This window comes from Myxocyprinus asiaticus, chromosome 14 (genome assembly GCF_019703515.2).
Source record: "Myxocyprinus asiaticus isolate MX2 ecotype Aquarium Trade chromosome 14, UBuf_Myxa_2, whole genome shotgun sequence".
NCBI lineage: Eukaryota > Metazoa > Chordata > Actinopteri > Cypriniformes > Catostomidae > Myxocyprinus > Myxocyprinus asiaticus.
Genome location: NC_059357.1, coordinates 9,224,217 through 9,241,107, shown reverse-complemented (window position 1 = coordinate 9,241,107; position 16,891 = coordinate 9,224,217). Strand labels below are relative to the sequence as shown.

The 16,891-nt window shown below is 37.0% G+C and overlaps 1 long non-coding RNA gene across 1 annotated transcript; it reads left to right on the top strand.

Moving 5' to 3' along the window:
• Positions 1–11,957: 11,957 nt before the first annotated feature.
• LOC127451434 (uncharacterized) lies at positions 11,958–16,104 on the top strand. The gene is made up of 4 exons (XR_007899102.1): positions 11,958–12,032; positions 12,273–12,342; positions 12,540–12,734; positions 15,030–16,104. It is a non-coding gene; the product is annotated as an uncharacterized LOC127451434 (long non-coding RNA).
• The last annotated feature ends 787 nt before the right edge of the window (positions 16,105–16,891 follow it).

Sequence of the window (16,891 nt, the reverse complement as noted above, 5' to 3'; positions counted from 1 at the left end):
GAAACAAATGACAATAAAATGCAAAGTAATCTCTTCAGTAATCAAAATACTTTTTGAATGTAACTGTATTCTAATTACCAATGATTTAAACTGTAACTGTAGTGGAATACAGTTACTTATATTTTGTATTTTAAATACGTAATCCAGTTACATGTATTCTGTTCCTCCCCAACCCTGTGAATATATAGGTACAGAGCTGTGCGAATTCTTCATTTCTCACTTTCTTAATATTTGTTTTATATGCTGTAATTTCATGGGATAGACTGGATTTTCTTAAAGTTTTAAGTTTTGTTGCTCAACTAGTAGAGCATGGTGCTAGCAATGTCAAGATCATGGGTTCGATTCCCAGGGAACACACAAACTTAAAAAATGTATACCTTGAAAGCACTGTTAGTCGCTTTGGATAAAAGCGTCTAACAAAATGCATAAATGTAAATGTAAGTTTTAGTGGCAGTATTCCACTAAATATAGCATTTATTAAAAAAAAAAAAAATCTGCTGCATGAATTAAAGAGTAAGAGATTGATTTGTGAAGCTATACAGTCTCTCTCTCTCTCTCTCTCTCTCTCTCTCTCTCTCTCTCTCTCGCTCTCAAACCCTGGGCGGAGAATGAAGATATTGTCCATTTTTGTGTTCCATTGGACATGAGGCTTTCACAGAGAGCTGTCCTTTTAGGGCCATAATTGAGGCAGGCAGAACAGCATGTGTGGGCATGATAGGGCGATTGTGTCAGAGAAAGCAAGATTGACAGGAGCGACAGCTCCATTTATTGGCTGCTAGAGTCTAGTCAGCAAAAGGGCATTCAGGGCCATCGGTTGGCTCTGCTGGCAGCCTGCGCAGTCGGCACCTGGTGAGTAAGCATTTAGACAGCAGCCCTCACCACTGCAATACATGGGAGAAATATCTCTGTCAATACTGACTGTGATCTTTGACGGTGCTTCTAAAGATGAAGGTCATATATATGAATGCAGTCTCTGTCACACTCTCTCTCTCTCTCTCTCTCTCTCTCTCTCTCTCTCTCTCTCTCTCTCTACACACACACACACACACACACACACACACAAATCCAAGCTCAACATAAATTGCACATAATGTGATGTTGTCACAAACCTTGGCACAAAGATTCAGCAGTAAATACCCTTGAATAAAGGTCCAAAGCCCTCACCCTGGAAACATGCCATTGAAATTTTCTCAGCACAGCATATATGAATATATGCATATTTTTGGTGTTTTACATTAAAATACTGACAGGAAAGTCTTCATTACATGAAGGTTTGCAATTATCTTTAAATCCTATCTGTGGTTACCAGCATTTTTTAAAAGGTTATATGATCTGTAAATATGGGGATTTGTTGTCCCATATGCAGATCTATTTAAATCACACATTAACTTGTAAAAAAAAGGTTAAAAAAACAAACAAGAACGGTTTGTTAGATTTTAAACAACATACCCCTGAAACATGCGGTGAAGCACCTCCTTTACAATTATTACCATTGCTGACAGCGCTGTGTGTGTGTAAGATTCATTTAATCTTTTCTGGTAACTCTTTGTCTATTTCCAGTGAAGCATGAAGACCCTGGAGTCATGGTAAAGAGCATTTCTGGTGCCTCCAGGAATTTTATCCAACATGGAGGATGAAGAGATTTCTCCTGGTGAGTTCTGGGAACTCTGTGTATGTGATTTCTGATAAAATAATCCTGCAGTTTGTTCAAAAGTCCCCTGTTTTTGTTGTACTTGGCTAATGGATGTCTATGACAACATTTAACTCACAAATTTGGCTTCTTTGTGCACGCATAAACATCCACACGTGCACACAAAAGTGCACACATCAAACAAAAATCTTTCTTTTATATATGTTTGCGTAACCTTTCCGTCAAGCAAAGGTGAAAGAAAATCAACACTCTCCAGAGGAAATGTCCTGCTAAAGGAAACATGCTCACTTGCTGTTTAAGCATGTTTTGGTACTAAAATATTTGTGTTCCAGATTAATTTCCCCAAAGCTATTTAGAAACATTGATGTCCGGAGGGTTGCGACCTCAAAAGGGACAAAAAAAAAAACAACAAAAAAAAAAACAACATTATGAAAGCCTCAAACGGGAAAGGTTTTTATTTTATTCCAACAGGCTTTAGAATGAGAAGCAATGTCCTTCAGACTAGTTAAAGCCAGCAATTCAAGTGGTTAGAAAATGGCCACAGAAAGTACCACCTAATATCCTAAAGCTGTCATGCTCAGAGAATCACTTAATAAGGCACATAATTGTAAGAGGCGGCCAAGACCTCAGATGACACTAAATCAATTGGCAGATGGTAACTCCTCAGGCGGGCCGCTGTACCTAAGCTCTGAGTTATGACTTTCGGGGTGCCCCAGGGCTCAGTAATCGGTCCGCTCACACTTCTCTCCATCCCAGCTTTACCCTCTGGACTTAATTCATTTTTCTCTAGCTGGATCTGACAGGTTTGCGTGTTATTTGGCGCCTTTTAAGTCACTGGGCCTGTAGTATGATTAAGGGAGATGGAAGAGGATTCATGGAAAAATACAGGAACAGTGTGAGGATCGGTTTGCTCCCTAAAGAGAAGAGCCTTGTGCTAATTCTTAACATTGTGTTTGTTTCTGGCTAGGAAAGATAAAAGGATATATGTCTCATGAAACCATAAGTAAGTCAGAAGGGTCCCTCTAAAGTGTTTGGTTTATTCAGGCTTATATTGAAACAGTTGTTTGCAAAGGAAATTGAAATTATGGTACTGCATAACCAAGCTATTTGCTGAGGAGGTCTCACTTAATCATTTCCATAGCTCATGTTGTCTTTGGTGTCAGCTACCATCTGCAGATGATACCGCTAACGGACGGATGGTAATCAGATGTTAGTTGTTTTTTAACAGAGCTGGGGAGCATTTCATACAGTAATCATGAGAAAATGCTACAGAAAGAATTGCTTTACCGCAGAGGACACTTAATCCCTGTCACTTCTTCACCAACATGCATCTCATTGGCAAGGCATTGTTAATTTGTGCTCATCCCAATAAGAAGATGTTAAGTGCCAGTGGAGGTTTTCCAGGTTAGCTTCCCACATTCTCCTCACTGATCAAGAGCCGCCGTGCAATAACGATAAATCTCTCGTTTTGACGTGCAGCATAAAGAAAGCAAACAGGCCTCGGTTTGATTACCCAGACTCAACGTGAACAGACGGGCATTTGAATGGCTCTGCTGTTTATCAACCTGGATCTCTCTTCCTCTCAATCTCTCCAGCACTCAAAAAACGCAGTCACTGATTGCATTTAATGTCTAACACATGGCCTGGCCAAGCATTCCCACTGCTGCCCGGGGAGGTGTTTGGACTGATTAAGAGAACTGTGTTTGCAGCCAAAGACTTGTGTTTTTGAAACGGAAAGGTTTTGGCAATGGGGCAGAATTTTGAGTGCAGCTCCAGGGATTCGAATGTGGTCGCCTCTGTAGTTAGTGGACAGACTCCGTACTCTTGGAATCTTGTAGAAGCATCCAAATGCAAAAGAAATGGTGTATAGCAGCAATTACTTATTATCCTGAGGAGTATTCCTCACTTCAGTGCCTCACCTTTCTCTCGCTGTTTCTCTTTCTTTTTTCTCATTCAGCACTTCTGCAGAGAGCCCTTTTGCCGGCTGCCTGGGGTCACATTTAACCTGGAAGTGCTCTGATTGGGCCGGGGGTCACTTCACAGGCCTCCAAATTGCCTGCACCCATCCGTCACTGTCAAACCATTATTAGTGCTATTATCATCAAAGTCACAGTCTGAATTATATTGCATGCAAAAGCGGCACTGTTCGGACTTAACGGTGACCTGAGCTAAGATGATGGCGAATAGGGTTGAGACCTTGTAGATGACATCACTCTAATCCCTCAAAGGCAGAAATAGCTGATACTGTGCAGAGCAGTGTTTTGGGTGAGACTTTGCGGGTTGCACAGCTTCATGTCTTCTTGAAACTCCTACAGATTTGTGTTAACAGAGGAGCGTGGGCCAGATTTGGGTCAACCGCTGTTCAAGTACGTGGATTAGTGAACAGTATAAAGTTAAAAGGTCTTGGTTCTTGCAGCAAATGCAATTAGTTAGACGTTAAAGGGATAATTCCCCTAAAAATGAATCTTCTGTGGAACACTAAAGGAGATGTTAGCCTTATTCACCATTCACTTCCATTGCATCTTTTTTTTTTTCATTTAAAGTCACAAGTCAAGTGAAGTCATTTTTATTTGTATAGCGATTTTCACAACACACATTATTTCAAAGCAGCTTTACAGGAAACCATGCATAAAAAATAAATAAAAATGAAACTGTAATATCTATAATATCTTACAGTGATCATTGTGTAGTATGATTAAATATGATTGTAAAATGTGTATAGAAATTAATAATTAAATAATAATTGTTTTTAGAACCCCTGTGAGAAAGCTGAAGGTGACTGTGGCAAGGAACACAAAACTCCATAAGATATACTGAAAATAAATGGTGACTGAGCCTAACATTCTCTAAAAACTCCTTCTGTGTTCCACAAAAGAAAAAAGTCATATGGGTGATGACAGAATTAATGAGTCACAAAATTGGCCACGTGGGAAAGCTTACATTTACATATATTCATTTAGCAGATGCTTTTATCTAAAGGGACTTAGAAATGAGGAATGCTGCAGCATAAGGAATTCATTTTGTTGCAATACAAAGATCCCAAATTGCTCAGTAAATGTGTGAGCTAGAACAGAGAACTTAATGTGACATGGTGCAACAGTAGTGAAATAGCAGAGATTTTTTTGTTAATAGTTTAAATAAGTGTGGTTATGGTTTAATAGTTACAAAAGATTTCTGTCTTTAGGCGTGTGTTTTGGAGCTCAGTTGATCATTCCAATAGCGAGGTACAGTGAAAGTTTGGCAAAGTGTTTTTGTGCTTCTATTTGGTTTGCAATAATAAGACTAAAAGTGTATGACTATGTAAAATGTAGAGCTGTCAAAGTTAATGCGTTACCTTATTAACTCAAATAAATATGCAACAACGCTTTTTTCTTATCTCACTCGCATAAAACTCAGATTATATACTCCTGAAAATGCATCAACACCATAGAAAAGAACATAATGAAACAGTCATGCCAAATTAGGTAAATAAATGCTTTAACAGAGTTCAGTATATTAATCTCAAACAGCTGAATTAACGGTGATGAAACTGGTATGAATATTTGTAGAACAGCAACAGCACTGCCTACTGTACAGGGGGTGAAATCGTTTTTCGCTTCATTTTTCACGGTCTCGATGTGACTAGACCTTTCGTCAGAAGTTCATCTTGTAAAATTGTCACGGATTTGGTGTGAACAGGCTTTTAGACTTTGAGAAACGTTTAATGTTACTTGAATTGGTGCCATTTTAATGCATTTCTATCTTTATACTGTTTGTTTGGAAAATTTGGAAAAGCATTATTGTTACATATTGTTTTTTTTTTTTACATAAGTTATATAAGTTCATTTTGACAGGAAAATAAGTATATATAGAGTAAAATTTCAGCACTTTCATAACCTGTGATTAATCGCGATTAACTTTGGAAAATTATGCGATTAATCTCAAGTAAAAATGTAATCGACTGACAGCACTAGTAAAATTGCATTTACCTGGCAAAGATCTTACTTTAAAACGCACCATAGACATGAATAAAGCTAAGATTTTTTGAAGTTAGACAAAGATGCATGCCACTTTAAAAAGATATAAAAAAACATTTTCAATCAAGTTTTCCCCATCACATGTATACACACACACACACCCTCTGTCCACCACTTCTTCACATTCAGTAGTGCTGCCCTGGACACCGAATGGCTTGCATTGTTTTTCACTCATGTGTCAGTCTAAGTTTTCACCCTACAACAGATCTTAAGGCAATGCTCTTGTCCTTTTAGAACAATCTTCTCCATATGTATGAGCAAAGGGGGCTAAGAATACTGGCAACAGAGGAATGAAGTGTCATGGTGGGGAGTCTAATGAAGTGACAGACTGCTGACTGGGCTGAAAACATGAGTTGTCCATCAGAAATACTGTGCAAAAGCCTTAGGCACAAAAAAAGCCTTTTCTGCTTTAGTGTGTCAATAGGAAATATAAATTTTTGATTTCCAAACATTCCTTTTGCAAATAGAGTAGAATAGATATAAAACAAGGAGTCCTGCAACAGATGAGACAGCCTAAATACATAGAACTGAAGCAAGTTCTCCAAGATGCTTAGGACAACCTATCTGCCAACAACCTTGAATAACCGTGCGCAAGTGTACCTAGTAGAATTGGTGCTGTTCTAAAGGAATTGTTCACCCAAAAATGAAAATTCTCTCATCGTTTACTCACCCTCATGCCATCCCAGATGTGTATGACTTTCTGTCTTCTGCTGAACACAAATGAAGATTTTTAGAAAAATATCTCCGCTCTGTAGATCCATACAATGCAAGTGAATGGTGGCCAGATCTTTGAAGGTCCAAAAAGCACTTAAGTCCATAAAGGACTTAAATATTGATCTGTTTTTCACTCACACTTATCATATCGCTTAAGAAGATATGGATTTAGCCACTAGAGTTGTATGGATTACTTTTATATATGCTTTTTGGACCTTCAAAGTTCTGGCCACCATTCGCTTGCATTCAAAGGACCAAAAGAGCTGAAATCTTCTTCTAAAAATCTTCTTTTGTGTTCATCAGAAGAAAGAAAGTCAGACATCTGGTATGGCATGAGGGTGAGTAAATGATGACAGAATTTTCATTTTTGGGTGAACTATTTCTTTAAAGGCATAGGGTGGTCACACCAAACATTGATTTCGTTTTTGAGGTTTACTGCACTTTGTATTAAATTAATTGAAAAATGATTTATGGCATTATTTATGGCATTTTGGCATATATATATATATATATATATATATATATATATATATATATATATATATATATATATATATACATACACTACCGGTCAAAACTTTTGAAACACTTGACTGAAATGTTTCCCATGATACCTATTGATTCCCATATTCCCATGATTCCCATATTTTGATCTGAAGGCGTATGCTTAAATGTTTGAAATTAGTTTTGTAGACAAAAATATAATTGTGGCAACATATTAATTTATTTCATTATAAAACTAAAATTTAATTAAAAAAAAAAACGTTTTTTAAATTGATGACTTGGACCAATTAATAAAGAAAAGCAGACAATAAGTGCCCAACATAGATGGGAACTCCTTCAATACTGTTTAAAAAGCATCCCAGGGTGATACCTCAAGAAGTTGGTTGAGAAAATGTCAAGAGTACATGTCTGCAAATTCTAGGCAAAGGGTGACTACTTTGAAGATGCTAAAATATAACACAGTTTTGATTTATTTTGTTTAGTCACAACATAATTCCCAAAGTTCCATTTATGTTATTCCATAGTTTTAATGACTTTACTATTATTCTAAAATGTGAAAAAAAAAATTATAATAAAGAATGAGTAAGTGTTTCAAAACTTTGACCGGTAGTGTATATATATACAGGCATATATATGTCTGAAAAACAACAAGCTCTTGTGAACAAATGTACAAGGATGTTTAGAGGTGCATTTAATGTTGGTATTACATCATGCAAATATGTAAAAAAAAATTATCATCCATGATATCTTCCTTTTTTTCTACCTTTGTTTTTCTAGGTTTCATTTTAAGGCACTCCCAAGGGTTGTTAGGAGAGGGGTCAGAGTTCAACTGTGACACCCCCATATGGTCAATTAAATCCCACTCAATGCCCATGTAGGGCCTCTTTCTTTATGGCACTATTTACTATTTTCATTATATACGTTTTCAGAGGTTTGATTAAAGACAGGTAGCCTGATCACTAGTGATGGGAATTGTGTGCTGCCGCTGAAAAGCTGTGCATGAAACACTGTCAGAGTAATTTAGTACAATGTTCCGTCCATGAACTAATAATTGAACTGAATGTCTTCTAATTCGGTTTTTGCTTGTTTTTTTAATCAGAACCGGTTCCTAAAAAAAGAAATACTGGAAATTAATTATTTAATGACATTCAGTTCCGTTAACAGCTTTTAATTCCCATCCCTTCTGATCACTCTCAGAATTTATTTACTTTCTTGTTTAACTCTCTTCACCTTTTTAGAATCTCCTATATGAACATGTTTCTCCCTGCAACACAGTTCCATAAATATAGGCAATAATCAATTCTGTCTCTTCATGCAACTCCATGTTGCAGTTTTTAATCTGAGCTGAGATCAGTTCCTTCACTACAAATTCTCATGTCAGTCACAAGATAAACCTAAAAGATGCTGTCAGACTAAATGGGGAATGGCAGCCTGTGATCCAGAAAAGAAGACACTCCCAAGCACAAGGAATGTGCCATTGATTTGTTAGGAGAGAGGTGAAAGGCCTTATGGGCAAAGTAAATAATAGAATATGTATCAATACATAATCAATACTCCTCTTTATGCTGGGTCAGAGCCTCTCAAGAGGGAGAAATATGAAGGATGGGGGTCAAAAAGAGGTTCCCAGTGCTGCCTGAGCAACAGCTGGTAGCTCTGCTGTCAATTTTACAGACTGTAATTATATCTGCTGTGATTGTAACTTTTAGTCACGATTTCCGTGTTTAGTCTCTGCAGCTCAGGAGTGTCACGGTGGATCCAAGAGGATGAGTGCTGAGTTTTCTTGTTTGTGTATGTTAGAATCAACTTCTCAAACCGTCTTAACTGAAATTACTCTGACCACAAGGATCAAAGTAGTGTATATTTCAAGCTTGATTAAACAGTGTCATAAGAGAAGGTGCCAGTTCTCTTTCATCCAATATACAAGTGTATCATTCTTGTGCTCTTAGTGAAGTAAAACTGGAGCCAGTGGCATTTGTGCTGCCTTTGTGTGCTGATCTCTTTTAAATAAACTACCCACTTGGTAAGAGAACAGCTTTGGAATTAAAGGGATAGTTCACCCATTGTTGTTGTTCCGAACCCATAAGACTTTCTTTCTCCTGTGAAACACAAATGTAGATGTTAGGTTGAATGTTAGCGTCAGTCACCATTCATTTTCACTGCAACAGATGCTATGAAAGCGAATGGTGACTGAGGTTAAACTATCACTTTAAGATGAGTATTTACAACAATCCACATAAACAGAACCTTGACAGAATCGGTGGCACTGATGCTGTTTGATTGGCCTTTCCTCAGTGCCCTGTGATCACAGTCTTCTTTAATGACTTGCAGGATCCACTTTGTTCCAGCCTAGATGCTTTTCCCTGCCCCTTCATCCCTATGGTGTCTCTGTCCATGCATCTCTTCCATAAACTCAGGTGCATTCGGATACACTTAGTACTCACTGTACATCCCCTTGGACAGCATGGGGTCAACCCTTCAATGACATCTCACTGGTATCTGGGCTCTTAGAGACCAAAAAAAAAAAAAAAAGAAAGAAAGAAAGAGAGGAAGAAGAGAAAAATGTGTATTCTCTACAATGCAAGGAATTTAATTAAATAATTAAAATAATAATCATAATAAGGATAACCAGTCATTAAACTGCGAACAGTTTTTCCTAAATTTTTTTCCCCGTCTTGCATGCATGTTTCACTTTTAGTGCTATAAGATGAATGAAAATGACTTACACAGAGCTTGTGAGTAATTAAGATATAATGTGATTCAAATTTGAAGTAGTGATTAAATAGTAAGTAGCTAAAAAAATAAAATAAACCACAACAGTGGAGGGTAAGATATTATTATTTTATTAATCTTGATTTCATATGTTTAGAATGAATAAATAACACATAAGAGGTTTTTAAATAATTAAAAATAACCTTATCTTGACATAAGACGCTAAAATAACCAGAGGAAAAACCTCAAAATGACAAATTATGGGCTGTTTATCCTGTCTTTTCTTAAACCACCAAACTGTTATACATTTCAGCCTCCTTTAAAAAATGTTAGGGTCCTATTTTCAAAATTTTTCCTGATATTCAAATCTTTCCAGTTGCACTCGTGATGTTGACACGCCAGAGTGTCTTTAACTTTAATTGAAATGCCACAAGCATGAAAGTCATCAGGCTGTCACTGGATTGACGAAAGATGAGGAGTAAAACAATAGCAAAGCGCATCCTGTACAATGGATATGAGGGAGTCGAGGAGCATCATGAAGAAACCGGCGCGAGAGAGAACCACATCCTCAGTGTATGTAAACATAAGCCTTTTATCGCGTGTGTTCCATGTTTTTCTCTCTCCTAGAGCTTTGATTTAATTATGCCAATTGTCTTTCAGCAAGAAGCATGAAGAGAAGAAAACAGAGAGGGATAAATGGAAAGGAGATCTCAGCGTGTAATGTTGACTATGTTAAGTTCAAAACAAGGGGTTTTTTCCTTCTTATTGTTGAAGCAATATTAAAATCAATGTTCGTTTCAAGCTGTTAAGCAGTGCAGAATAGACTAGAATAACCTGGAAACTGCAGCTATGGCAATTTACAACATTTATGCAATGTTCATAATACAATTGCAAATTATATGTACAATGCAGTGTATTTATGTAATGAATTAATTTTAAAATCATTTCAGAATGTTTACATTTTAGACTTGCAGTATCTATATTGATTTTCATAAGGGTTAATTCTATAGGATCATAAGTCAGTGTCATTTTTATGGAAGCCCATTTCTGCCACATACAAAGTGCTTTGGTAAATCAAAATTATGAGATGTTAGGTCATAATTATGAGATAAAAAGTCAATTATGAGATAAAAAGTAAACATTAGGAGATAAATCAAAATTATGAGATGCTAAATCATAATAATAAGATTAAAAAATCAAAATGATGAGATAGTCATAATTATGAGATAAAAATTCAGAATTATGAGATGCTAAATCATAATTATGAGATAAAGTCATTATGAGATAAATCATAATTATAAGATGCTCAATCAAAATTATGAGATACTAATTATAAGATTAAAAAGTCAAAATGTTGAGATAAAATTGCACAATTATGAGATAAAAAGTCATCTCAATATTATAATTTAGTATATCATAAATATGATTCAGTGTCTCATAATAATGACTTAGCATCTCATTGTAGTATCTCATAATTATGATTTTATCTCATATTTATGACTTTTTATCTCATAATTATAACTTTATCTCATATTTATGACTTTTTAATCTCATAATTATGACTTTATCATAATTGTATAACTTTGTTGTTGTTGTTGTTGTTGTTGTTGTTGTTGGCAGAAATAGGCTTCCATACACATTTTCTTTAGAAATTTAGAAATCAAAACCACTGTTTTTGGTTACAAAACCAAAGTTACATTTTTGGTTGAGTGTCGAATGTGTGCATTCTAGGCAACATACTGTCTAAAAGTGAATGAGTCATCATTACTTTATAGAATGTACAGTAGAAAAAATAGTAAGTGACAGAATTGCTGCTGTAAAAGCTATACAGTATTACAGTAGCAACATGAAATTGCTGCCAGTGATCCACTAAAAATCCAACATACATGGCCTTTGGTTCCAAATGACAATTACAGTAAATCAGCAATTTCTCAATATTTCAACGATCTATTCATTCAAAAATGCTTATCAGCTGTTTCAGTATAGCTTTTGAGCTGCTGTTGTTGCAGAAGAGGTTTTATACTATATTTACAGTAAGGTTTGGAACATTAGGTCTTCATTTTTGGCATGCTGTGTGCAAGCATTTGTAAATAAGACAAGAAAGATCCATGATTTTGGTATTGGGTAAGCTTGTATGTAAAGAAGATTTAAGCATTTTAGAAATGTGTCAATTGACTGCATATTCTGTGAAAACAACATGAATTGTGTTAATGGTATGGTCCACAACAGACGGATGTTGTGCTAATTGTGTATAGAGTTTTGAAAATATGACTACAGATTGGACAAAAGGATGTTAGCAATAGTAAAACACTTCTATTTGTTCTAAACTGTGTTTTATTTGCTGTTACACAGGCTTTTGAGGTTGACAAGCCCATAAGAGATGCTACAAGGGATGCAGATTTTACTATGGCGGTAACATTGTACTACAAACCGCCAAGGTAGTTGTTAATAATAAAGCAATTAAATTAATTACATGAATCAAATTAAGCTTCTTACAGTGAAATGCCTTTCAGGGGTTTGGTGCCAATGAAAAGTGAATTACACTTACGTCCTTTTAACACCAAACGCGCTTTGTGCGCTTAAAATAATCACAGGTGTTTTGTTAAAGTGGATATCCTCAAAGGAATCTATGTGTCCATGAACTTTGTTATACTGTGACACGGATGGTTTTCTTCCAGGTGCTCGGAAGTCTCCAGTCCCGTTCAATAGTGGAGCTTATTGCCATGGAGCAAATCAGGAGCCTTACAGGTACAGGCGGGACATCTGAGGAAAGCTCAGCAAACAGACAGAGCCATGCATGTCAAAGAAACATTTAATATCACTGAGAGGTTAACAGGTTAACACTTGTTTTGAGACATTAATTTCATGGCCCAAATTACATCCTGACATTGTAACATAAGAATCAAGCAAGAAAATTCAGTTCAAGGTCAGATGCTCTTTTACAGCATGTGGGAAGTTGGCACAGACTCTGGAAGAGTTAATTGAGAGGAGTGATAGATGGCTGAGCTGTAGCAACAAAACCGCAACTCCAAGCACTCCAAGGGTGCTCGAGGGAAGCGGGCCACCCAGTCATATTCCAGATCCAGTGGTGCTCAGTGGAAGAACGACTGAATCTGCAAGTTCAAATCAACAGGGGTGTGGTCAGTATGAGGTCTAACAAAACAGTGCCACAAAAAATTGGAACACTTCTTGAACAGAAAGAAAGAGTTATATTTTAGATGACTTTATAATCAGAGTTTCATAACTGTCCTTAAAGGTATAGCTCACTGAATCACGCTACTATCCTTTTCTATACTACTAACACTTTTTGCCCTGTTCCTCACACAATGCTTTCTTATAACATCTAAACACATTTATTATAGTGCATGACTTTGTAAGGTGATACATTTTAACATTTACCAAAACCAACTACATTTACAAGCTTGTTCTTACATAATCAAATTGCTTGATAGCTCAGTTGATAGAGCATTGCACTTGCAAATGCGAGTCGACACATGAGCCGAAAAAATCATAAGCACCACACAATCACATGTGGTGGTGGCATAGTGGGTTAAAGCACAGAAATGGTAAGCAGAAGGTTGCCGGTTCGATTACCCACAGCCACCACCATTGTGTCCTTGAGCAAGGCACTTAACTCTAGATTGCTCTGGGGGGATTGTTCCTGTAATAAGTGCCTTGTAAGTCACTGTGGGTAAAAGCATCTGCCAAATGCATAAATGACACAATGACGTTGTTGCTGTTAAATTTTTTCAGTTAATGTGGTGTTAGTCCAACATAGTCTCATGACCACTGGTAATAATTCATTCAAGATGGCGAAATCATATGATATCGTACAACTTGTACGAAAAGGTGTGACTTTTATTCCCATAGAGACAAACCAATCAACAAATAGAATTTCAAATCAATGAAATACATTCACCAAATATTAGCTATCATATACAACACTTTATGTAAATGAAGAAAAAAAAACAGGGCCTGGGTAGCTCAGCGAGTAAAGACGCTGACTACCACCCCTAGAGTCATGAGTTCGAATTGCTGAGTGACTCCAGCCAGGTCTCCTAAGTAACCAAATTGGCCCGGTTGCTAGGGAGGGTAGAGTCACATGGGGTAACCTCCTCATGGTCGCTATAATGTGGTTCGCTCTCAGTGGGGAGCATGGTGAGTTGTGCGTGGATGCCGCGGAGAATAGGATGAAGCCTCCACATGCGCTATGTCTCCGCGGTAAAACACTCAACAAGCCACGTTATAAAATGTGTGGCTTGACGTCTCGGATGCGGAGGCAACTGAGATTCATCTTCCGCCACCCGGATTGAGGCGAGTCACTACGCCACCATGAGGACTTAGAGTGCATTGGGAATTGGGCATTCGAAAAAGGGGAGAAAACAAAAACCAAAAAAACATCTGTGAACAAATTTTGTTTCTCATTCCATATTTATCTATGCAATACAAATGATGTACGTCAATAACCTGTAAAATGTTTCCCTCGTCTTGTTAAAGGAATATTTCAGGTTCAAAACAAGTTAAGCTCAGTCGACAGCATTTGTGGCATAATGTTGACTACCACAAAAAATTCTTTAGACTCGTCCATCCTTTTCTTAAAAAAACAAAACAAAAACAAAAATCAAGGTTATAATGAGGCACTTACAATGTAAGTAAATGGGGCCAATTTTTGCAGTGTTTAAAGGCAGACAAGTGAAGCTTATCGTTTTGTAAAAGCACTTACATTAATTCTTCTGTTAAAATCATGTATTATTTGAGATGTAAAGTTGTTTAAATTTTACAGTTGTAAATTTTTACAGTTGTTTTAGGGTTTGTTGACATTACATCATCATGGCAATGAAACTGTAAAATTGGCTATAACTTTACACAGAAAAGGTTAGTAAGCGATTTTATCACACTAAAATCATGTTAACACGCATATTGTTTACGTCTTCTGGCTATACTTTTACTTGTGGCTGTACTTTTACAACAGTTGTACATTGTTTGTGCCTCACTGTAACCCAGATTTGTAATTTTTTTTAAAGTGAAGGAGGGACGAATTGAAATGATCAATATTATGCCACAAATGCTGTTGACTGAACTTAACTTGTATTGAACCCAAAATATTCAGATGTTTTATTTCTTTAGTGGTAAACAAAAGTTATTTTCCTATTAAAATAATGGTTAGGTTTAGGGGTTAAACTTAGCAAAAATCTTAATAATATTGTTTGTTGGTTTGTTTATTTTTCTGTATGGGAGTGAAAGTCTTATTTTTTTGTATGAGCCAACTTGTACGATTTCTTTCGATCTCAAACTATTATCACGACTTCCCATGAGATGGGTTGGTTATCATGAGATCCTGTTTCATTGGCTGTTGATTGCATTTTCTGAGATAAACTTTTTCTCTGCATGAATCATAATACATCTCCTCCACCAACAAGTTTTTGTTTCTCCAGGTTATCACTGCTGATCTTCTGGAGTGCTGAAACACAGGGACCACTGCTCAGAAACTTACCAACGACCTGCTGCGGAGTCTGTACGACAGAAACTGTCTGGCTTCTCACTCTGTCTCAGCCATTGTTAACAGCAAGCGAGGGATGCCTAAACCGACTCCTCCTGCTCATGAGATCCAGGCCGTTCTGAGTATGTAATGATGGATCAGACAGTGAGGAAATTGTGTGCCATTTGTTACAAATACATCACTGTGGGTGTCCTCTCGTTAGTCTAATCTTAAGTTTGAAAATGCATTCTGTTCCATTCCATTAACTGCAATCAAGCCATTGTAAAGTTTCTGATTAATTGTGGTCAGAAGTTTGAATTTTTGGTCACCAGTCAAACTTTCTCAATAGGGATAGTGCAGCAGTTCTTCCATGGGAAGACAGATTCGGAGATAAAGGGCTACATTCGACAAAAGCTTCAGAATGAGGCCAAGAGACACCCAGCTGATGATCCATTGGTGGGCTCTTTTGATGAAGCGGGAACAATGGTTGAGCACTGAGTTTTGCCTTGTGTACTGACACTTTATCCAACAAATGGCAGGACATTCCCAATGAATTTTGTTTGTTATACAGAAACAAACAAAAACCACTATTGAAGACGATGGTAGTAGTTTCTCCTCTATGTATTTGAAAGGCTTCTGTCTAAGCTATCGAATATATGACCAATTATGTGTGTATGATTTTATCGTGTTGATTACACAAAACTGTGACTTTATATTGTTTTGATATTGCAAAATGAGCATAATTAGTGATACATCGAGGACATGTGGGTGAATGAGTAACTTCAGTGTACTCCCAGTTTCACTGCCAGAAGTTATTTCACACTTATGAAATCATACACTGTTTGTTGTGCACCAAAACTTCAAATGAAGTAGACTAAAGCTGTGAACACAGTGGCAGATGGTAAAGCATTGCTCTCCTGTAAAATTACATGAATGTCACTTTGTGGGGGGTTACACTGTGATTGATGTTGTCAGACTTGTGGTATTTTTGTTGATCACATGTTGAAAGTGGAATGTGAATATATTTTCTGTGCGTAATGTGAATATGTCTTGGATATACAAATGTGCCTCCTTTATTGGGTCTCCTTACCATGGCCTTATTCAGAAACACAGCAGTACAGTTCTCATTTTGAAACCACTGTGATTATACCCATTAAAACTTGTCTGTACAAAAATGTGTGGCATTAATATGCTTCAGGGGCTGTCACACGCTGCGTCCAAATATACATTCTTCTCTACTATATAGTATGCCAAAAACAGTATGCCAATGGAGTAGTATGCCCGGATGCACAGTATTCATGAAACAGTAAGCGAGAAATACCCAGATGACCTACTACTTCCAGCATGATTTTGTAGTGCGGATCGACTGGACACTTAACGATCCCATGATCCATCGGGAGCTGAGGTGACGTCACGTTCAAAACACTGGATTTAAAAGAACGGCGTTAAATCGCGAGTTGGGTGGCTCTTCTCAACTCCAAGTGCTATATATACACCAAGATAATTGTTCCTTGTGCTTAAATGGTGCTTGTTTAATAAAACCAAAGCAGATAGTTTTTGCGGTTGTTATTACGTCATATATTCGGCTCACAAGATGATGCCAACATCCCCAGATGAAGTTATGTCCGGAATCTATTCATACTACTTGCATGCATACCTAAAAGAACGTACTGTTTCACCAGCAGATAAGTACGTGCTTCATCAAACACAGTACATACTGTGACATACATTACACAGTTTTGGATGCAGAGTTGGTGACTGTTGTTGCTGATCTTTCCTAGTCAGTGAGCCTGTCACACTTACTGGTTAAAAACGGAA